Source organism: Pan paniscus, chromosome 14 (assembly GCF_029289425.2).
Source record: "Pan paniscus chromosome 14, NHGRI_mPanPan1-v2.0_pri, whole genome shotgun sequence".
NCBI classification, from domain to species: domain Eukaryota; kingdom Metazoa; phylum Chordata; class Mammalia; order Primates; family Hominidae; genus Pan; species Pan paniscus.
In genome coordinates, this window is record NC_073263.2 from 62,441,012 (window position 1) to 62,466,303 (window position 25,292).

The 25,292-nt window shown below is 37.0% G+C and overlaps 1 long non-coding RNA gene across 1 annotated transcript in view; it reads left to right on the forward strand.

Moving 5' to 3' along the window:
* The first annotated feature begins 249 nt into the window (after positions 1-249).
* Positions 250-25,292, forward strand: part of LOC130540713 (uncharacterized) — a 29,099-nt gene continuing 4,056 nt past the window's right edge. Inside the window, exons 1-2 of the long non-coding RNA XR_008954706.2 lie at positions 250-733; positions 23,899-24,242. This is a non-coding gene — a long non-coding RNA (uncharacterized LOC130540713). The remainder of the gene's footprint in view (positions 734-23,898; positions 24,243-25,292) is intronic.

Here is a 25,292-nt window from a genome sequence, read left to right on the forward strand (position 1 = left end):
TTTCAATTCTCACATTATGTATTTTACCTGGACAATCTTGTCTACCCTGGTGATTTCAAATATAGCCTATACATAAAAAAAAATTCAAGTCAGTATTATGGGCTCCAGAGAGCTATTTTCTGATTGTATGCTAAAACATTTCACATGCAAATGCTACTTTATATGTCTCAACCTTAACATGCCTAAAAGTAAAATGGCTTCTTTCACTCAAATCTGCTTCTCCTCCTTGTTCCTTATCATTGTCAACAGAGCTGTCATGCTCTTAGTCCGCTTCCCAGCCTTCCCTGTCTCACTGCGACATCATTATCCACCAAGCTGCTAGAGCCAGGAATGATGGTAGCATCCTTTCTCTTCTTTCCTCAGTTCAGTTAAGCAATAAGAACTACTTTGAGAAAATAATCTAAATATTTCTATTTCTCCCCATTGTCATGACTACCAATTGTTTAAGGGTCTAGAACTTAGAACCAATTGAAACAGAAGATATAGAAGAGAATCACATGGAGATCAAAATACCTTTACTACGGCTAAAGCTGATTGAAAATCTTGTCATAGATATGGAATAAATATTAATGTCTCCAAAATCTTCTCCAAATTTATACTATGGCACAAACAAGTTAAAAGTAGGTCTCTTCCTCACTATCTATCTTAGGTCTCTTTCTCATATTTTCCTCCAATCTCTACTGCTGGGAAGGCGAGGGACATGGAGGGGAGAGATCACCTCAAGTAGGCACAGGTAACTTTTTACAATATCTCAACTACTTTTTCACAAGGGCAGCAAATACATTTTTTGTTCAGTATGACATTTACAGTATCCTAAACAATGCTAGTATATATGTATACCTGATAAATATATGTTGAATAAATTTAAAAAGAACATAGAAAATTTTCCCTGGACTTGACTATTTGCTGATCTTGGTGTTCTGATTATATTTCTTATACATTTATTAAAATATTTTTCTCACTATATAAATTGCATATATATTTTTACATTTCCATTTCCCAACTAACATATAAAGGCAGTACATGAATTACAGGTTAGTTCATCATCTTGTTGTCCTGGAAGCCTAGCTCAGGTTTTGGCATTTATTGCTCCTTTTATCTCTTCTTCATCCAAAAAACATTTATTATCTGTTATGCTCCAGGCACTGCTTTAGTCACTAAAATTCAAAAATCATTAAGAAACAACCTCTGCTTTTGGCAAGTATCTTAGTCCATTTGTGCTGCTATAACAGAACATTATAGACTGAATAATTTGTAAAAACTAGAAATGTATTTCTCACAGTTCTGGAGGCTGGAAAATTCAAGATCAAGGCACCATCAGGTTTGGTGTCTGGTGAAGGTGTGGTCTCCACTTCCAAGATGGCACCTTGAACCTTGCTTCAGGGAAGACGGAGGGAGCACTGTGTCCTCACATGGCAGAAGGCAGAGGGAAAAAAAGGACTAACCTCCCTCCATCAGGCCCATTTATAATGGCATCGATCCATTCACGAGGGTGGAACCCTCATAACATAAACACTTCTCCCAAAAACCCATTTTCCAGTACTGTTGCTTTGGGGATTAAGTTTCCAACACAAAAATTTGGCGGAACATGTTTAGATTATAGAATTTCATGCTTGGCCCCCAAATTTATATTCTTCTCACATGAAAAATCCATTCATTCCATTTCAATATTCCCAAAAGTCTTAACTTGTTCCAACATCAACCCAAAAGTCTAAGTCCAAACTCACATCTAAATATGAGGGTGAGACTCAAGGTATAATTCACCCTGAGGCAAATTGCTCTCCAGCTGTGAGTCTGTGAAATCAAACTAGTTATGTACTTCCAAAATGTAATAGTGAGACAGGAATAGGATAGGCAATTTTATTCCAAAATGGAGCAATAGTAAAGAAAAAAGGGGTAACAGGTACCAAGTAAGTCCAAAGCCTAACAGGAAAAAGAAGATTAAATCTTAAAGCTAGAGAATAATCTTATCTTCATGTCCTGCCTTCTGGACATACTGGGATATGGGGAGGTTGAGGTTCCCAGGCCCCAGGAAGCTCCATCCCTATGGCTTTGTTGGACATAGCCCACGTATCAGCTCTTATACCTTGAAGTCATATGCCTGCAGCTTTCCCAGGCTGGTACTGCATGCCAGGGACTCTACAGTTTTGGTATCTCAAGGGTAGTCCTGCTCCACAGGTCCACTAAATATTGTCTTAGTGCAGTCTTTCTGCAGTGTCTCTGCCTCTGTGGCAGGTCTCTGGTTGGAACTCTGAGGCTGTCTATAGCATCCTTTGAAATATTCGTGCAGAAAGCCATACCTCCACAGTTTGTGCACTTTGTGTGCCTGCAGAATTAGAACTGTCTGGATGCTGCCAAGTTTTGTAGTTTGTGCCCTTTGGAGTGACAGCCTGAGCTGTACTGGTCCTGCTTGAGTCACAGCCTGGTGCCTGAGAAAAGCTGTGCTGGAATGTAGGGAACAGAGACTTGAGGTGGCCATGGGCAGTGAGCTCCAAGGACCCATGGGTACCCTAGGCCCCTCCTATGAAACTGTTCTGCCCTCAAGGCCCTAGATATCCGCAATGCTTTTGGGGTCAATTTCTCATTGTCTTGATGAGTAGCACTGGCTTCCTTCTGTCCACACTAATCTCCTTAATAAATGGTCATTGGGCCACACCCTTGGTTTTCTCTCCTAAGCATAGTTTTTAATTCTCCACAAAGCCAGGCTGAGAATTTTCCAAATCTTTTCATACTGTTTCTCTTTTAATTATAAATTCTGTCTTTGAATCATTCTCTGTTCTCACATTTGACTATAAGCAGTAAACACTGCTGCTTAGAGATTTCTCTTTTTAAATATTCTAGCTCATTGCTCTTAAGTTCTGCCTTCCACAAAGTTGTGGGATATTGACATTGTTCAGCCAACTTCTTTTTCATTTTGTATCAAGGCTAGCCTTTCTCCCAGTTTTCAGTAAGATATTCCTTACTTCTGTCTAACACCTCATTAGAGTATCCTTTACTTGTCATATTTCTACCAGCATTGTGTTCACAACAATGTAGGTTATCTCTAAGAAGATTGGGGCTGCAGCTTTCCTCTTCTTCTGAGCTCTTACCAGAATCACTCTTACTGCTCTGTTCATGAAAACATAGGCTTTTTCCAGTATTCACTTCAAAAGACTTCCAGCCTCTATCCATTATTTAGTCACTTCCACATTTTTAGGTATTTGTAACACCCCACTTCTCTGGTACTAATTTTTGTCTTTGCTGTAACAGAATACCATAGAGTAAGTTACAAAGAACAAAAATTTATTTCTCATTATTCTGGAGGCTTGAAAGTCCAAGATCAAGGTACCAGCATCTGGTGAGGACTACAATCGACTTCCAAGATGACGCCTTGAATGCCATACCCACCAGAAGGCTGGTACACTGTGTCCTCACATGGCAGAAGGCAGAAGGGAACAGAGAGACAGATGCCTTCCATCAAGCCCTTTGATTACAGCATGAATGCATAAGTGAGAGTGGAGCTTTCATGAACTGAATGCCTCCCCAAAGACCCCACCTTCCAACACTGTTGCAGTGGGATTAAGTTTCTAACATATGAATTTTGGGAGACACATTCAGACCATAGCAGCAAAGCTGTAGACTAATTGAAGAATTAGTCTGTAGGCAAATAAGTACAATAAAATGTTCTGAGAGAAGGTTGTGTATGACACTGCAATGTAGGAAGTGTGTTGAATTTGTGCTTGTTGAGTAAAAAAGTAAATCGTATTTGCTAAATATTTTGTCTTCATTATCAACTGATCTGTATAAACAATAAAAGTATGTATTCTATTATCTTCATTGTACCTATGAAAATATATTGAGTAGCTGCATGCTAATCTTTAGATTTACTAATTCTAACTTCTGCCCAAGTTTAAGCACTATAATTCTGATATCTAACTCTGTTACCTTAATTATTTGAAATGAAATTAACAATTAACATCTGTTTTATGTGGTTATACTGTCCTCTCCACAGCCGTAATTTTACTTAAAAACATAAACCATATCTTGGCAGAAAAAGCTATTGCATTGAACATATTATGGGCTCAAGACATTGTACTTAATTTCAGTTTGTAGAATTATTTATGATCCAAAATGTCTTTAAACAAGATATGTTAGTGTCCTTCCCAGCTTGAGATTCTATGATTCTAAGATACACAAAGAAACTTTTACTATAGCTTGAGGATAGTGGAAATTAGTGCCCAGAATTTTTTCAGTATTTCAAAAAAAATTATAATTTCAACTTTCATTTTAGATTCAGAGGGTACATGTGCAGGTTTGTTACATGGGCATATTGTGTGATGCTAGGGTTTGGGGTACGGATGATCCTGTCATCCAGGTGATGAGCATTATACCCAAGAGGTAGTTTTTCATCCCATGTCCCCTTCCCTCCTTTCCTGATAGTCCTCCCCAGTGCCTTTGTTTCCATTTATATGACCATGTATACTCAGCATTTAGCTCCCACTTATATTTCTCAGTTTTTACAATCATTTTGCCTTCTTGGCACTGGCTTCTTTTGGGTTGAAATAAAGGCCACTCATTCAACATGATCCTATCAAAAGTATACACATTATGCCTTTTCCTTATGATCTCCCAGCTGTAGAAAGAAACATGTGGACTCTTTGTATAGTGAATGTTGCTAACACTACACTCTAAATGCTCTTTCAGTGAGGCTGTGGTCACCGCTTTTGAGTTGTCTCTGAAGAAGAGTGACAGCATTGATACTAAACTGGATCTGTAGAAGTGTTATTTCCACTGGTGATTGCACAGGCCGTTTTGAACCTGCTTTTGGACAACAGAGGATAGGGAAGAGGCTTAGAGGCCTATTTGACATTAAAGGGTATGAGCCTAAAACTCTGTTGGGCATTGCTGCTGCTGGGAATAATAGTTTCTGGTCATCAGAAGCCAGTGGGACACTGTGGTATTGGTATTCATCACCCACACAAAGAGCCTGTCACTTGTTAATACTCTGGATCTGGGCTGGGCAATTTCAGAGTTGTTCCTCCCTATCTCCTGTGACACAGAGCTACAAAACTCTCCATATTTGGAAATGTTATGAAATCATCTAAGTTAGCATGAGGGTTAGTTATAAAGCACTGGGACCATCAGTCATCTTCCTTTTTCACCATGTCTAACCATCATTTTATATTTGCTTCCAGTAGCTGGCCTTATAAATCTTAATTAAAGGCTTTCTCAGATCCTGAATTTAAGCTGTCACCCATTATAGCTTCGTTGAAATGTCCATGTCCATTAAAACCTTATCAAAATGCAGCATCTATTACCTTTGAAGCTCATGTTGTATTCATCTGCAAGCTTTGTTAATGCAGGGAAGGTGCATATATGCTGGCAACATAACGTTCCCTGACAGGTGCTGTTAAGCAGCAACGGCTGGCTTTACTCTCTCCACAGCCTTTGATGACTCTTATAAAATCCTGGAACTATGGTTTGCTACATACAGGATGTGTAGTAGGATAGGCCAAACAAAATTAAACCATTGATTCTTATTCCATGTCATGAAAGGGTAAAATAATCATGTTTTTTTCCTCAGATCATTGGCATTTTAAAGCAGCCTAAAATAATGTCAACCTGTTGGCATGATCCAATCAAGCAAAATGCATACCTAAATTCATGAACAAAAAAAGTGTTGATTCTAAATTGTGATTCTGGTATTTCCTTGGAGAAGCGGATGTAACTTAAAACCAATATGCCTATCTTGGCTTTACTGAATGGTGCTTTAGGCATTTGCTTTCTATAACTGGATTGACTAGGAAATGAACTTGAGAAGGTGAGAATTTTAGATGAAGATCTGAAAGTATGACTAAGTGAGAGATTTAAAAGTAGAGACTGAAAATTATGTAAAATAAACCTTCATAATGTCACAGCATCACATATTATCACCGTAGTGACACCAATAAAAAAATATCCTCAAGTTCTTTAGTCATGGGGAATAAAAGAATGAAATAGTGTAGCATGCTACAGCACTACAATTTGATACTATTAAGATTTCACAGTTGCTGTCAGCCAGGTCACAGTAAGGGTTAAAACACTTATCAGTTGTGACACTGTGTCTTGATAACCTTATTAATCCTTCAGAGGCACTAGAGGAAATAGCTAACAACTAAGAACAAGTTATAATGAATACGGATGTGTTTCATCCACTCATAATCCCTTCTCAATTATTCAAAGTTCTGTTTCCACTACAATCTTTCAGATCCTCTTGTGTATCATTCATCTGTAAGAATGTTGGCGGTATTTCTGCATATTCCAAGGGGACAGCTGTTAGTATGAATCTCTTCTTTTTTTCCTCTCCCCAACAGGAATCAGAAGCCCTTTCAGGTCAGGACTTTCTTGTTCACTTGTTCAACCTATATTCCTACCACCTGGCACTGGGCTCTATCTAGAGGAATTGGAAAATGCATTTAATAATAAGAGTGGAAATATTTCTGAGGACACATTTTCTAAGTGAGGGAACGAATAAGACTTTTTTTTCTCTCACTCTTTGGAAAGACTATGATCATAAGGCTAAAATATGCATTACCTAATCTACTATGTCTATCTCTTAGCAATGTTTTTTAACAGAAAGCCACCATATATCTCTGTAATTATGTTGTTCGAGTATGTAGAAAAGACCCAAATTATATTATTTCTTTTAAATCTTAGAGATATTATTACATATTAATCTTTTTTTCTTTATGGTCTCCAAGACATTTTTTAGAGGTGTCTACATAATGTTAAGTGAGAAGTTTTATACAGGGGCAGTAAACACAATGTATCACACCATCTTTAAGAGTGAAGCTACATGAGTTTTTTTTCCAAAAGTAAAGACCACCATTTGTTTGTTTGCTCATTTATTCAGCAAGCATTCGTTCTAGACTCTGGAACGTAGCAGTGAATAAAAGCACTTCTGCAAAATAAAATACATACAATGTAAACTTTTTTAATCTCCGGGAAAAAATATAAAGCCAGGTAAGGGATATAGGAAGCTTCATATAGAGGGGCTGTAATTTTAAACAGGGGGAGCAAAGAAGGCTTTACTGAGAAGGTGACATTTTATTCAAGACCTGAAGAGCTTAGGATTCAGTCCTCTGCGGGGGGATGAGCATCCCATGCAGTAGAACAGCAAGTAATCAGAGGTAGGAATTAGTCAACAACTAGCCAAGAGGCCAGTGGAGCTGGAGCCGAGCAAGACAGGGGAGAGCAGACCAAGGAGAGGTCAAAGAGGAGGCCCATTGTGTAAAGGAGGCCCATTGTATAAAGCTGTCCTGGCCATTTCAAGCACTTTTTGTTTTTTTTACTCCAAATGAGGCGAAAAGCCCCAGAAGGATTTTGAACATTGCTTATACAGGCTGAATGAACTTAGACTAACCAAACACTGTTGCTTATATAGAATTTAGAATAACTAAACACAGTGGCTTATTAAATAAATCATAGTAAAGAAAGAATGTACGTTTAGACTAATATTCTAAATTCTTTGAAGTGATGCTTTATTATAAACTTTTCTTGGCATTACTATCAGAAATAGATTATATAAAATCTCATATTTTATGCAAACCTTAGGTGCAATAAAATTTTAAAAGATTGTCATATTCAGATAATTTTATAATATTGATGTTACTTTCTTTTAACAGTCATAGTGTAGATCAAAATATAGAGGATCCTAATGGAATGAGACAGGCTGTATCTCTGATGCAAGTGATCCTTACAGTCTCAGGTAGAGGCACATTTTCTTTCCTGGGTGGCTACATGTATATTGGCACCAACCGCCCCCTGTAGAAAGGATCATTCATGATTTGATAAGCACAACTGAAAAGTGTCAGCAGTCACCAAACAAGAAGTTTTCCCTTTTGGAAGAAAGATATTTGGAATCATAGGAATCTCTAGTTTTCTTACTCACTAATTCTGTGACAATGCAGTTTCAGTAACATAATGTAAGTGGATGCTTTCTACACAGTGCTGATGCTATTAACCATACAATAGATTTCAGTGTATTTTTTCTCATTCTGACCACTTTACCTTTAGCTTTAATATTCTGTTAGAGCATCATAATATTTATGTCTAGAAGGAACCATAAAGGTCTTCTACTCCAGCAGTTCATCTGAAGCTTACCTACCAACTAAGTACAAATTGTAGCTTTGTCAGTTTTGAACAACCAGAGAGTGAGATCTTAACTATTGCCATGATGTTGTCAATATCACTTTTGGAAAACTGAGACAGTATACTATAGCATTAACTTTTCATTACTTAGGCCAAAGTCCATTCTGGGGCCAGTTAGGAAAAAATAATAATATCTTTTAGACATAACAGCCTTACAAATGTCGAAGACATCTCAGATGTTTGCTGACTTTTCTGGCAATCATCTTCTGCTCCTTTAGCTAATCTTTGTATAACATGACTTTGATTCTCTTCATCTTTTTGGTGACTCTCCTTTGAATGTACTCCAGTTTACCTCTCTTCTTGAAGTGTGTGGCTTAGATGTGGTTTGATATACAGGCATAATTGAATGGAATTATTATTTCCCTTGATCTGGACAAAATATTCTATTAATGCAGCCAAGAATTGCATTAGCTTTTTTGGCAACCACTGTTCAGTGCTGATTTATATCAAGCTCCCTGTCAATTAATCCTCCAGGGACTTTTTTATTTATTCTCTTGCTAAGCTACGCCTTTGACATCTATATAAGTTTAGTTGCTGTTTGGAATAAAAAGACATTACTTTTTTTTTTCGTAATTAAATTTCATCTTGCAAGTCCAGTGTTCCACCCATTGGGATATTTTGGGATCCTGATTTTATCCTCTATCAGGATTTAATAGCTTTAAGACTGAACTCAAATAGGCCAGTAATTTTCTAAAAAGGACTATTCTTTTGAAGATTGCCTTCTGAAAATATCAAGGAAATCTAAGAGACATTTCATAATACAGGTTAAAAGAACAGATCTGGGCAGCAGCCACACCTCATTTCCAGCTCTAGCTCTGTCACTTTCCAGGTGAATTTATTCATTTGGTTAACAAACTGAACTCCTACTATGAAACACATTATCCTAGGCACTTAGGACTCATCAGTGAATGAAACAGACAAAAATACTTATCCTGGAGGAGCTTATAGTCTAGCAGGAAAAGAAACCTATGAAAAGAAATATACGCTCTACAATCCTTAATATTCTTAACAGGAAAAATAGGAATAAATGTATTACTTTATGATATATGGTTTGTTTATCAGGGTTCTCCAGAGAACCAAAAGAATGCATATGTTATAATAAATAAAGATATTTTTTATAAGGAATGAACTCATATCATTATAAAGGCTAAGTCCCAAGATCTTCAGGGTAGGTTGGCAAGCCAGAGACCCAGGAGAGCCAACGAAGTAATTCCAGCCTGGAAAATAGCAAGCTCAAGACGCAGCAAGAGCCAATGCTGTTTGAGTCCTAAGTCAGGAAAAAACTGATGTTCACATTTGAAGGTGGTCAAGCAGGAGGAATTCTCTATTACTCTTGGGGAGGGTCAGTCTTTTCATTCTATTCAGATCTTCAAGGGATAGATGGGGTTCACTCCCCTTATGGAGGGCCATCTGCTTTATGCAGTCAACTCATTCAACTTTGATACATAAAATTAACCATCACAAATAGTAATGAGGATGTTAGGAGTTATTGTACATAAAGGGCTTAGCATAGTGAGCTCTTAAGAAAAGATAGCTATTATTTGCATAAAGTATTTTTCAAACCCCTCTTCAGTATTAGGAATAGAATCAGAGCTCTCCAATACTGACACAGTAGTTTTGGCCCTTTCCTGGTGTGACGCTCTGTCTGATGTTTGGTCTTGGGAAGCAGTCATACTTACGTAGTGCATGATCAGCTAAGTCATTTCTCTGCTAATGCCTATTTCAAGGCTCTGTGAAAATATGCTCTCTGCCTCACATGTATGAGACAGGGGAATTACCTACAGACACCTTGCTACCATCTGGAGCAGCCTCTAGTGATGAAATACCTATGAAGGGTCTTTTATTATTTTTTGGCAGTGTTTCCTTTTTAAAGAAAATATTACAAAAACTGGAAAGGTTTTAGAAAAACCGAAAGGCAGATTTGTTTATACCTCTCCTTTGAACTCACTGCAGGAGTAGTTCACTTAACTTAACAGTGAGCTCAATAAGTAACTATCATTTCAGGGTATGCCTGACTCATAATACTGTCAAATAATTCATACATGTAAAAATGACCGTTGTCTCATTTACTTGTTATGCCAACACTTGTCAACCTCAGCAACAGCTTTCAGCCCTGTTAAAGGTGGTTTAAATGTGAGGGATCTAAAATGAAATTGAAGCACGCTGCATTTGATAGTAAATCAAATACGAATTTAATGTTGTACTCAAAGACAGCATATTTAGTAAGTCTTGAAAGTAAAAATGGCGGATTTTATGATTTGACTCTAGTGAGGGTTTTATTGGGATTCTGATTATCTTTTAAAGGTAGAGATCTAATGATTTTTAAAAATTACATTTGAGAAAAATATTTTGGAGTAAATTATATTGAACTGAATTAATGAACGATAAAAATAGTTTAAAGAAAATTACTTTCTAAAGAGAAGACAAGTATTATCAAATCATGAACATTATATTTTGTTTTACTTTTTATTATAAAAAATTTCAACCACACTAAGGGTAGAAAAAATAACATTATACCCATATATCCATCACTTATATTAAAATGTATTAATATTTTATAATATTTGCCTTATCTCTTTTGAACTTCAATTTTAAACTCACCCTCCATCGGTATTTTTAAAGTATTATTTTAATTTTTTTTTTTGAGACAGAGTCTCTCACTCTGTCGCCTGGACTGGCACCTGCCAGTGCAGTGGCACGATCTCGGCTCGCTGCAACCTCCGCCTCCTGGGTACAAGTGATTCTCCTGCCTCAGGCTCCTGACTAGCTGGGATTACAGGCGCTTGCCACCAGGTCCGGCTAATTTTTGTATTTTTAGTGGAGACGGGGTTTCACCAAATTAGGCTGTCTCAAAATCCTGACTTCAGGTGATTCACCTGCCTCGGCCTCCCAAAGTGCTGGGATTACAGGGGTGAGCCTCTGTGGCCAGCCAAGGCATCATTTTAACTAGATATAAAATAAATCTTAACTCTTCCAAGTATAATGCTATAAGTGTGGAACATTTAAAGGCAGAAGAGATTTTACATTTGTTTTTTCTAGCATATGGGAAAATTGATAGCTTCTTTCCGTATGTTTTAATGATGAGTGAAGAACTAGACTGCTTCTATGGTTTTCCCTGGAATTTTTAAAAATCACCTACCCATAAACTTACATTCTTCCTAAATACATGAATGTGATAAGAGTCTCAATAAGCAAAAGCAAAATATACTGCTATTCTAGAAAGCATTTGGCAAAGAGACTCCAGGACAACTCTTTGTACAAAATGGAAATGAGGACTGGCTGGCTGTGTAGTAAGTGGATATATGGCCTCTGGTGGGAGGCAATGTGGCAGTGTTAGGGCCACATGAATGAGGCATGAATTGTAGGTCTGATTTTTAGTAGTTACATGCCTATGGTCAAATCACAGCTGTTCTAAACCTTCAGTGTTTCCACCTCTGTAACATGAATGCAGTAATGCCTGCATTGCAAACGTGTTGTGAAGATTAGCTACATAGGTAAAGCTTTGTTGTACGTACTCAATATTGGCATCTGGTTGTTGTTTTTTGAAACAATGTACTAGAAAGACTGTTCATGGTGTTTGAAATTATATGTAGGTGGTATAACAATCCTTCCTGCTCACTTACTTGCTGTGTGTCCCTGGGTGTGTCCCCTAGTCTCACAGAACCTCAGTGTCTTTAGCTGGGAAATGAGTCTAATACTATTTATTCCATGATGGTTAGTTTAATATGTCAATCTGACTAAACTAAGGGATGCTCACGTAACTGGTATACATTCCTCCTAAGTGTATCTTTGAGAGCATTTCTGAAAAAGATTAACATTTGAATCAATAGACTAAGTAAAGAAGATTGCTCTCATTAATGTGGTTCAACCTTAGTCAATCTGCTTAAATAGAACAAAAGTGCAGAAGGAGAGCAAAGTCTATGTTCTCGAGCTGAGACATCCAGATTCTCCTGCCCTTGGATAGGAGGTTCTTGTTATGGGGTCGTCGGACTCTGGGACTTATACCATTCCCTCCAACATGTAAGCCAATTCCCATGTATATATATATGTATGTGTATATATGTATGTATGTGTATATATATGTATGTATGTGTGTATATATATACACACATACACACACATATATATGTGTATATATATACTTATTGGTTCTGTTTCTCTGGAGAACCCTGACTAACCCATACTCCCACAGCATTGTTTCTGGGGGCAAGTAATAATGTTCGTGTCATGTAGCAGACTCATTATTGAAAATCTGTTCCTAGGAGTCCTGTTTTCTTGACCAATTTCAAGCTTTCAAGTTACTTTTGCAGTTTAATAATATAGGGTTTAGTCTTCTTGATGTTTTTGCCAGTATTTGGATAAAGATGTAAAAGTCGAACATATCAAACTTGACAATAGCTAAATTAGGTTCAGAAGTTCTCAGTAGGCTAGAACTGTAGGTAGAAGTGAACAAAACAACTTATATGGAAAAAAATTGAACAATGTAGTTTTATAAGTTCCTTGTGTGCCAATACTGTGAATGGATATTCAATTTTTTAAGTTCCATTTTAGGCTAATTAATTCAAGTGCAAAGCGTAGATTCAGCAATATAAGAGTTGTTCTGTATTCAAATTGGTCAGATGACAGCTAGAATTATGTGTCCTTTTTTTAAGCTAAATTCCACACTTTACAAAGGACATTGAAAAGCTAGGTAGGGGTCAGGTGCGGTGGCTCACACCTACAATTCCAGCACTTTGGGATGCCCAGGAGAAAGGATTGCTTGAGCAAAGGAGGCTGAACTGCAATGAGCCATGATCATGAAGTCCAGCCTGGGCGACAGAGCAACGCCCTGTCTCAAAAAAAAAAAAAAAAAAAAAAAAAAAAAAAAAAAAAAAAAAAGCTAGGTAGGGTTTCTCAAGCTATGGAACATTTTGATCAGATAATTCCTTGTTGAGGGCGGCATGGGCAGTCTCCTGAGAATTTTTAGCACGTTGCTGGCCTTTATCCATTAGATGCCACTAGAACTTCCATGTTCCCACCCAGAAAGACAACAAAAATGTCCAGACATTGCCAAACATCTCCTGGAAGGCAAAATTGCCCTGATTGAGAACCTCTGTGCTGCAGGGTATACAAAAGAAGGTAAAAGGAAAGTAAAAGGCTGGGAAGGATAATCATGAAGAATAATAAGGGTAGGTGTGTCTCATTCCTAGAACTGTCCCAACTCAATAATTTTATTTTGTATTAAGTTTCTCTGTCTTCATCTGCCTTCCCATTAAATTATTCTTTTTGCAGTCAGGGATTGTGTTTCATTCTTTTTGTTTTTAGTGTGCAGAATAACTCCTAGTGTACTGTAGGCTCTCAATGTTTTTATAAGGTAAAGTAAACTAAGCTGAGGAAAAAAACGACCTGATGTGGGCAGCTACTAAGGAGACATTTTCTGATGGTACTTGAAGAGCTGCCAAAGGAAGAATCGTATTGGATTACTCAATGAAAGAAAGAATGCTTCTTCAGAGGGCAGAACTAATAGCAATGAATAAAAGTTATGGAGGCATAGATTTCACCTTATTTTAAGGTCAAATTTTAATACGATATTTATACTTATTTAGCACCAATAATTCTTGAAATCAACTTGATTAGCATTGAAATGAATGTATTTTATAATAGAATTGTAAATAAAATTGTCTCTTTAACAAAATGGGGATTGGGGTACTGATCCTCAACACTTGAAAATCTACATAGAACTTTTGACTCCCCACAAACTTAACTACTAATAGACCATGTTGCCCAAAAGCCTTACCAATTAATCAATTAACAAATATTTTGCAATTTATATGTATTATATAGTATATTCTTACCATAAAGAAAGCTAGAGAAAAGAAAATGTTATGAAGAAAATCATAAGAGGAAATATATTATAGTACTGTATTGTATTTATTGATACCACAAGTTTAGTCATTTGTTTACAAGATGAATCTCTGAAATGGCAGGTAACTGCAGCTGCAAATCTCAGTCTATGGTACATATCAAGCAATTCAGCTTTTTTTGCAACGCCATGACTTCTCTGCTTCTCGGAAGCACTTCCAGCATCACTAGTGGCACTTCGTGTGTGTTCCATGTTGTTAGGCAAGGTTGAAAGTATTGCACTAAACAAAATGAAAAATACATGAGAAACACAAGAGATCCCTTTTTACTGCAATTTATTAGAGGAATGAACTCCTCATGCAGAAATGATTAGTGTCACAAAGTATTTTAAATGGATACTTGCAACACTTGAGCTCACTGCAAGAACAACAGGAAGTGGCTATGAATTGATTACTGTTGTACAGTATGTACTACAGTTAATTTTATGCAGTCATGATTTAATACTGCATCTTTACGTTTGTTTACGTTTCTCTCCACCATGAATGGTGCCATGTACGGTTTGTGTTTGGGTGCATGTTTCAATAAATTTTAACTTTGTATAGTGGATTTGTGTGTATTTTATGATAGTAGATGATAAAATAGATTAATATCTACATAGATTTTGTGCATTAATGCATACTTACCTTTTTCTTTTTTGATATTCCTAGGCTAGGTGTTTTGTGTGCAACATTTTTCAAATTGTTGTAAATCCCCCAAAAATTTATATATTTTTATATTATATAAAATATATTATATATCATATGAAATATATTTATATATTAAATTTATATATATATTTATTGAAAAAAACTCACGTGCAAGTGGACCCACATAGTTCAAAATCAAGTTGTTCAAGAATCAATTGTACAATACTATCAGAATTCTGAGGTATATTACATACATTTGTAGGATATAAAAATATTGATCAAATACAAAATTATTGATTTTCCCTACTTAAAAATCTATATTTATACTCATGCAACTATTAAATAATTGACAATATGGCAAGTACTCAGAGGCATAAGAAAGAAACTAAAAGAAGAGAAAGGGCAGAAAAGAATATCTCCTATATATATATATTTGGTAACTTATTAAAAATGAGTAGTGAAAATGATACTGATAGAAAATATTTATCAAGTGCTTATTGTATTATAGTCATTGTGTTGTGCTTTAAATATAGTCTCATTTAATCCCTACAACACCTCAATGAAATAAGTGCTTTTATTTTCTCCATTTACATATGAAGAAAAAAATTTGCAATTACAAAGAGATAAGCATTTCAAAAGAAACTAATAGAACTTATAAATAAACTGTGTATTGCTTTCAAAATTGTAACTTCAGAAGGAATGTACTGAATTTTATATTTCTTTTAATAATATCAGTCTTGTGAACATTTTTGGATTGCATTCAGAGTCATTTTTTCAGTTCAATATTTGCTCTGTGCACCTGAATACATATCTAACCAAACTATTAGGCATGTGACTCATCGATAGAGAATTTCATTCTTTGGTTACTATATGGCTCATAGAAACACATTTCCGCTCTCTTTTATCTGACAAGGACTTCCATTTTATTGTCAGTATGAGGACAAATTCGAAATACACATGAAGTTTCCCAAAACATCTTAAAAATAGTACAGAAATTTGTATCTATGAGATTATTTTCAAATTATATTCAACATTCAGTTAAAATTTTCCTTAACATTCTTTCCTGTGGCCAGACCTTAAAACTAAAGTATCTTGAGGTGTGGGGAGTATCTGTGCATGGAGGAGTCCGCTCTGTGAGAGTGCTGGGAGACACTCCCTGGAGCAGACACTAATGCAATGCAGGCTTTTTGTTTGTTTGTTTTACTTGGAGAAGAGTAGCCTGAGAAAGACAACAGTGTTCCAGTCTGGAAAGCCATATATTAATTACTGATATTTCCCATTAAATTAAGGAGAGGACAAGAGGGTTAAATTCAAGCAGGATGGTTTAGGTTGCAAATTTTGAAGATGATAGGGCATCTTCACTGTAAAGGCTAGGAGAGGTTAGAATATGTTACCGAGGGAATTTGAGTGTGACAAAGTTACTTTTCTTTCATATGACAATCTATTGGCATTTATTTCTAATTACCATTGTCTCTTTGCTACTGAAGTTATTTTTGAATGAAAAGCATTCATTCATGCCATATCTCTTCCACATAGAATTTTTAGATATAAAAATTAATTAAAAATTTATAGCATTTAACCAGGGGTGAATGAAACTCAATTCTGCAATATTTATTCATATAAAGACCAAGATCCTAATTATCTAGGAAAGTCAGAGAAGGCCTAAAGAGACCCACATGGGTATTATAGATTTATTTTAGGAACTTAGGTGTCTGCCTTTTCTCTCCATGTTTTAAGTAGAGTTGTCAGATTTAGTAAATATAAATACAGGATGCCCGGTTGAATATGAATTTCAGATAAGCAATGAATAATATTTTAGTATAAATCTGTCCCCAAGACTATATTCTTATAATAAAAAAGTTATTTATTGTTTACCTAAAATTCAAATTTAACTGGGCATCCTGTATTTTATCTGGCAACATTCGTTATAAGGGGAGCCTATAAGTGGATTAATCCTGAAGCTAATGAAGCTTAAGTTTTCAGGTGTCTTCACTGGCAGGCTTTTGTTTAAATCTAATGTTGTCTTGGTAATTTTCCAGCCTTTTCTTTAGAGCCTTCTTCCCAATTATATAAACCTGAGGCTCCATGAAATTTAGATATGACCCTGCAGGGGAAGTAATATGAGGAGACAGTCGACAAGGTGACAGAAGAAGTAAATTTAGCAGGCTTGAGGAGATTGTTGATGCCCTTGTCACATTCGGAAATTATTTTCCAGGAGATAATTAAATAATCACTGGGCCTTGAGGCATCTTTGTAGTTGAAACTTGACTGTCACTCTATAGGGAAGAGACCAGGAATAAGTTTTCCACTTTGTTGCTATAGCCTAAGAGTGAAAAATTCAATGCTCTGAGAAAGGCAGTAAAATTTCTTTTTCCATGGATACAATCAGCAAATGAAGACTCAATAATTTTGTTTCTACTTACCAAATTCAACTCTTCAGATCTCATAGACTTTAAATGCCTAAAGGAAGTTATAAAATAAAAAATGAGAATGGCAAAGAAGCGTCCTCCAGAAAAGCAGATCTGGCTTTATTCTAAGGCTCATTCACAAAAAGGCAAAGCTAAATGTTTGTCTCCCTCCTTGATGTAGTGCCCTGCTTTGTGTAATAAACCACAGAAATGACTCAGCTCCCATGCATTTAATAAAGACTATAAGGGTGATAATCCTCTTTTTAATCACTCAAGACGCTGCCTGATTCTTAGAGCCCACAGTTTTGGGAGTACTATTGATGGGAGTGCTATTGAAGTGCTATTGATTAGGTTTTCAGGTTAAATCTTTTGTGGCTTCAAGAAGCACAAAAACGGTGTAAAGAAGTTCCACTTAAGTGCCTGATATGGATTAAGGGAACTTTTCTTCATTCAAGAAATTAATTCAGCAAACATTTGCTGTGTGTTTCCTAAGTGCCAGACACTGTGCTAGGAATGGGATTGCTTTGGGTTTTCAGTACTTAACTGGGAATTAATTGATGGAGGGAGAAAATGCTTTTTTTTTTTCTTTTATTATACTTTAAGTTTTAGGGTACATGTGCATGTGCACAACGTGCAGGTGTGTTACATTTATATACATGTGCCATGTTGGTGTGCTGCACCCATTAACTCATCATTTAACATTAGGTATATCTCCAAATGCTATCCCTCCCCCCTCCCCCCTCCCCCCACCCCACAACAGGCCCCGGTGTGTGATGTTCCCCTTCCTGAGTCCATGGGTTCTCATCGTTCAATTCCCATCTATGAGTGAGAACATGCAGTGTTGGGTTTTTTGTCCTTGCAATAGCTTTCTGAGAATGATGGTTTCCAGCTTCATCCATGTCCCTACAAAGACATGAACTCATCATTTTTTTATGGCTGCATAGTATTCCATGGTGTATATATGCCACATTTTCTTAATCCAGTCTATCATTGTTGGACATTTGGGTTGCTTCCAAGTCTTTGCTATTGTGAATAGTGCCGCAATAAACATACGTGTGCATATGTCTTTATAGCAGCATGATTTATAATCCTTTGGGTATATACCCAGTAATGGGATGGCTGGGTCAAATGGTATTTCCAGTTCTAGATCCCTGAGGAATCGCCACACTGACTTCCACAATGGTTGAACTAGTTTACAGTCCCACCAACAGTGTAAAAGTGTCCCTATTTCTCCACATCCTCTCCAGCACCTGTTGTTTCGTGACTTTTTAATGATCGTCATTCTAACTTGTGTGAGATGGTATCTCATTGTGGTTTTGATTTGCATTTCTCTGATGGCCACTGATGGTGAGCATTTTTTCATGTGTTTTTTGGCTGCATAAATGTCTTCTTTTGAGAAGTGTCTGTTCATGTCCTTCGCCCACTTTTTGATGGGGTTGTTTGTTTTTTGCTTGTAAATTTGTTTGAGTTCATTGTAGATTCTGGATATTAGCCCTTTGTCAGATGAATAGATTGCAAAAATTTTCTCCCATTCTGTAGGTTGCCTGTTCACTCTGATGGTATTTTCTTTTGCTGTGCAGAAGCTCTTTAGTTTAATTAGATCCCATTTGTCAATTTTGGCTTTTGTTGCCATTGCTTTTGGTGTTTTAGACATGAAGTCCTTGCCCATTCCTATGTCCTGAATGGTATTGCCTAGGTTTTCTTCTAGGGTTTTTATGGTTTTAGGTCTAACATTTAAATCTTTAATCCATCTTGAATTAATTTTAGTATAAGGTGTAAGGAAGGGATCCAGTTTCAGCTTTCTACATATGGCTAGCCAGTTTTCCCAGAATCATTTGTTAAATAGGGAATCCTTTCCCCATTTCTTGTTTTTGTCAGGTTTGTCAAAGATCAGATAGGTGTAGATATGTGGCATTATTTCTGATTCATTGATTTTTTGAAGGGTTTTTTGTGTCTTTATTTCCTTCAGTTCTGCTCTGATCTTAGTTATTTCTTGCCTTCTGCTAGCTTTTGAATGTGTTTGCTCTTGCTTCTCTAGTTCTTTTAATTGTGATGTTAGGGTGTCAATTTTAGATCTTTCCTGCTTTCTCTTGTGGGCATTTAGTGCTATAAATTTCCCTCTACACACTGCTTTGAATGTGTCCTAGAGATTCTGGTATGTTGTGTCTTTGTTCTCATTGGTTTCAAAGATCATCTTTATTTCTGCCTTTATTTCGTTCTGTACCCAGTAGTCATTCAGGAGCAGATTGTTCACTTTCCATGTAGTTGAGCGGTTTGGGGTGAGTTTCTTAATCCTGAGTTCTAGTTTGATTGCACTGTGGTCTGAGAGACAATGTGTTATAATTTTTGTTCTTTTACATTTGCTGAGGTGTGCTTTACTTCCAACTATGTGGCCAATTTTGGAATAGGTGTGGTGTGGTGCTGAAAAGAATGTATATTCTGTTGATTTGGGGTGGAGAGTTCTGTAGATGTCTATTAGGTCTGCTTGGTGCAGAGCTGAGTTCAATTCCTGGATATCCTTGTTAACTTTCTGTCTCGTTGATCTGTCTAATTTTGACAGTGGGGTGTTAAAGTCTCCCATTATTATTGTATGGGAGTCTAAGTCCCTTTCTAGGTCTCTAAGGACTTGCTTTATGAATCTGGGTGGGAGCAAATGCTTTTAAAGCACACAGCTGTTTAGACTCCATAAATGAGCAATACTTATTTGGCATAATAGAGCCTGCTATATGCTATACATAATATGATACCGGATAATTGTTCTCAATTTTTTACACCTTTGTGCCATTGACAAGCCTTCCACTAGTGTATATGAAATATATGCCCCTGCCCAATGGATGTTAGGCTTGATCACGTGACTTCTCTTGGCCCCTGGAATGTCATTGTGCATGATGTAGAAGAGGTTCAAAATGTGTTTGTGTGGTTTGGCTTATCTTCTAATACTACTGTGACCCACCATGGAAAGAACATGCACCTGATAGTCACCGGTCATAGGAAAATGACAAACACAGTAAAAGGAGAAAACTCAGTGGTTGTGGTTGGAAGCCATTAATATTTGGGGTTTTTTTCTTGCAGCATTATGATGGCAATAGCAGATTAACATAGACAGTAAGACAATCATACAAATAAATGTAAGTTAAGATAAATTGAGATATGTGTATAGATGCAAAATGCAATATGATTTTCAATGGTGGGAAAGCAAACATTTGATATGGGGAAATATTTGGGAAAAGCCAAGTTTGAGGTAAGCATTGAACAATTTCAACAGGCAGAAAATGTCATGGGAATTAATGAGTACTTCAAGTAATCTGAAGCTTTGTAGGTGGTGCAGAATTGGTTCATCTTTCAAAAGCCTTTCTATGTTGGGAAACTGAATATGGTATTGACTTCCAAAGGGGGCATTAAAGTGTACCTGAGTGTGTTGACTCAGTCCAGTGCCCTCTGGACTTTCTGAAGCCATCCCAGAGTCTTTCTAAAATCTTCTTCCCATCCATGGATGGGAATTGGTGGTAGATACCCTATGGCCTGATGCTACTTGCGGATACTCTCCAGCATTCTGTAGTTAACCAATATAGCAGCCAAAGGCTTTCATCTGCTTCACTTGGAGAGTCTTAGATTGTAGATTCTTTTAGATCCCTTTTAGATTTAACAATTATTTATTCCAAGCTTCTTATATGCAGTTTATTTCCCGTATATTTTCTCTCTTAATCTGCACAGAAACCTTTTGACATAGTGTTACCATCGCTATTTTACTTACAATAGATCTGAGGACCAGAGAGGTTAAAGGAAATGCTCAGGTCACACAACTACCTACTAAATGCCGAGGCCAGGACCCTGACTTGAACACTGGGCACCTGATCTACAATAGGAACCTGGTCTTATTAAAAATCTTTATGGGACTTTTCTAGAAGCAACTCCAAAGTATACAGGATGTTGTTGAGCATCTTTTTATATAAGTAATATTATGAAATCTAGGTTTATTTGGTAAACCTAACTTTTCTAGAGGAGGCTCCAGAAAGTTGCAGAGTAAGACTATCCAGAGCTAATCTGTGTTCACTGGCTTTACTTCAAGTTATTCTAGCCCACACACAGCTCTCAATTCACCTATGAAGTTATTGAAACTTGGCTTTAGATTTGAAACTTGGCTTTGAGATTCTCAAAGCATTTTTACAATTAGAGAGTAGAGAAAATTATTCAACGATTGATCTGATGAATCATTTTCTTCCTGGGGTTTTCAGTCTTCTATTCTAGGAGTTTTATTCATTATATTCAAAAAGCTTTCACTCTTCTTTGCATCACAAATAATATCTTTCCCTATGCAGACTGTTATAAGCTTATCTGTTAAAGCATACCTGGTAGAAACCTAAAATTAGAATTCAGTGCCTGGAAGCGGGGGGTCCTTTATAGATAGCTGAGGACTTTGAAATTAGTTTTTCCTTGTGATTCAACAGGTCTTAAATGTTGTTACCTTGATTTAATATTTATTGAGCTTCCACAAGGTGCTAAGCCTTCAAGATACTGAACAAATCCCATTTTCTTGATTAAGTTTTTACCTGATTTAATTTGTCTTATTTATATTTATTAAAGTCCCAGCAATGTTGTTACAGATGTACTCACAGATCTGTTTCACATGCAGCATGGTCAAATAATGAGGGAAAAAGGAAAACAAACACAGACTCATGCACACAAATTATGAATGTTTTGTAGAAACAATAACTCATTCATTGATTTCATGAAACCTATGGCTTACCTTTTTCCTTGCACTGGTGAAATTATAGAGACTGACAATGCTTTGGTTTCCAATTTTTTTTTAGAAGGTTAATAATGATATTTGAGACTATACCATCTTATTATTATGCTAATCAGCAAAGCCACTCCAAGTCTATTTTGAAAATGAATCTTCTTCATTATAAAAAATTAATGATAGTCTCAATTTTCCCACTCAGAATTTATCATCTTAATGTTGAATCATAACAACTTTTAATTTGAGGACAAATTACAGAGTGATTTATAAACAGCAGTTATTGTCTTCTTAAAGGTCTTTCTCTTTATAGATAAGTTATAGCTAACTACCATCAGTGGCTCTTCTGTGGAAATGTCTTGGGGGTCCCAGGCCTGCATTTAATGTCAGAGGAACAACAGGCAATGTTCAAAGTCAATAGAACTGAACATCTCCTGTTCAACAATGTGGAACTGAAGATCGTTAACGGATTGAAAAATTACAAAACAAAGTTTCTAAAGATATTTGGAACACCGAGCATTCTGCATAATAATCCATAATAGGACTAGCAGTCAGTGTTCCATAGACTACCTGCTTTAAAATTAACTGGTGGCACTTTAATTTTAGAACCTGATTCTTTATTCAGTGTGGTTTGGGACAGGCCAGATGTTAGTTCAATGTCTAGTTCTTTCTCATTAAAGCTGTAGATGCCATAAAAAGAGAATTCCTTAGCCTGAAAAAAAAAAAGAACTTACTGAAATGGTGCTATGTACCTTAGAAAATACAAAGAAAGTAGAAGCATTAATAGGAAAAGGATAAAAGTTAAAGTTCTATTATTTTTCTCCAGTGTTAGAATTCTTCTCAGTATCCCAGTACATCATCTTGAAAACCCCTTACATAAATACATCCTATTTTAGAGGCCACTGCTTTAAATCTACTAGCTTGGTTTAGTAGTTTAGATAATCTGGAGAGATACCAAAACTTGTATTTGATATCACTGTATAGCTAAGCTCAGGTGTAATCATTCCTATTGTTCCTAGAAAATGACTGTTACAGAAACTTAAATGTGACTACTTACATGTAAAAAGAAAATAAGTAACTGTCTCTTCCTGGGGTACAATTATTGTTAATTTTGCTAAAATTGTTGGCTTTGACTTTATTCCCATGATCAGGATTACTGTGATCCATTGATAATAGATGTTTCCAAAATTGAGCAAAAGACTTGAAACCATCTTGGACCATTAAAAAGTGCTGGAGACAAACTAGATTTCACTTTATCTTTACTTTCTTTACCTTCTAGCTGCACCATGTTTTACGTGAATAGTCAGCCACAGAGACGGAGAGCCAAGGGTGCAGTAGGCCTGAAAGTGGGGATTTATGGACACATGATTTCTTTCCAGTCTGACTGGGTTGTCAATTTTACTGGAGAAGATATCTGGGAAAGGCCCAGCTACTACATAACTACCAAAGGGGATCGTGCATTGGGGAATGGGAATGAAGTTTTCCTTGAGCGCTGCAGTCTTACATCATGGCTCTCCAGATATGATTTTGATGAAATATTTTCCTCTTTAAGAACACTACATTAAGAGGAATATTTCCTTATTAATATGCCTTTAGTTACAAGTAATGTTAATAGGTGTTAAGTGAGCAAGTATTTCTATGGCCACATGCATTTGGAAAAGAACTTGTTATTCAAAGTTAACAGTCCTTCATAGGCTACTCTACACATTGCTCTCTGATAGAGGAATGTGCATGCATTTTTCTTACAAAGTCAACTCTTACTGGGTTTCAGAGTTGCTATCTGCTTAGATCTTACCAGAATAATGTTCCATGAAACATACTTTGAGAAATGCTGGTCCATAAGGATCACGTTTCCAGGACAAGCCTCCTGAGGATGAGGGTCTAACAGAACCATTCCCCGTTTTGCTATTTCGGTTTCATGCAGCAGTTAGAAGGTATATTAAAACAAAACAATCCAACAACTGAGTTGAGATCAGGCACTTAACACCCACAGATTTTATTTATTCATCAAGCGTTTACTTAGTGCTCACTTGGTTTGTTTATCTCTATCTCACAGGATTCAAAGATGAGTGAAGCATAGCATCTTTCCTGCATAAACATTTAAAAAAGAACAGGAGAAAGTGAGAGAGAGGAGTCTTCCATCCACTTCTAAATAGAACAAAATGATATCTCAGTGCCCTTAACTTTGAAACTGAAACAGAGCTTCCAGATCATCTCAAGATTTTGCAGCTTTGGAGAAAGCAAGCTGTAGGACTCATGGCATAGTGAGCAGCATTTTTGCCATGAGCGTCTGCATTAGGAAAATCTGGAGACTGCCATCTCAAAGGGCTCCTTGGGCCATGGATCACTGCTCAGGGGATGGGAGGAGGCAAGTCTAGGAGGGCCTGCCTGTGAGCTCAGGTGAGATGCCCTTGAGGCCACTAGGGAGAAGGTAGGCCAGAGTCATTGATGGGATTTGAATAGTGAAGGGGTTAATAAGCCAATGAAATGTGGATTGCTCAACTTAATATAAGCACATAAGTACTGTGTGAGGAAAAACAAACTGTGGAGAAAATAGATTTTCCTCTGCTCTCATCCCACAACAATGAACACAGAAGACTTCTGTGACCAAATGTGGGTCCTCCCCTGCACCCCACACACCAAGCAAGTGATCAATTCTGCAGTGGACACCAGCATTCGGTATCCTCCACTTCAATCCTGACACCATCTACCTGGAGATAGCATCAGATACCGTAGGTTGGGTGCTCAGTCCCACAAGACTGCCCTCGACTTTGGATGCCAATCACAAGCCCCAGGTTTTTTTATCTGTGCTTCTGACTGGCTATAAATAGAAGTTCCCAAAATTTCCTTCTCCTGTTCGATTAGTTTGCTAGAGTGGCTCACAGAACTTGTTACAGGTAGTTAGACAGGCATGAGTGGGGCAGGAGAGGGTCCTCCCTCACCTACTAGGAATGTTGGGTGATGGTTTGGCAATTATCACATTGCCTCTCTAAAAGTGATAAGTTGCCAGCCAGTGCCAGGGAAAGGCCACTTCCTCATGATCTACACCGGTTGCACTAAAGTGTTAATTGAATGCAGATGCCAGTGGGGAGCAAATTTCTGGGCATGCACATTAAGAGACAAAATGGCTGAGTATGATATTCCAGGCACACTCCACCAGAAAAGGGAAGAAAAGCCTCAGATGGGCATGTGTACAACTTCTTAAACACACTGCATGTGCTCATTTCCCAAGCATAAGGAGGGTACTGTGCATGCAGGCAGCCCACCCTAAGGTAGAATCATGGGAAAGGGGCCAGCCTATAAAGTCCTAGGATCCAGGTTAAAGACCACACTTGTTCTTCAAGTCACATGCTTGGGTCTCTTCCAAGCATACTTTCTTTTCTGTTCTAAAGCTTTTTAAAATAAACTTCCACTGCTGCTCTGAAACTTGCCTAGGTCTCTTTTTCTGCC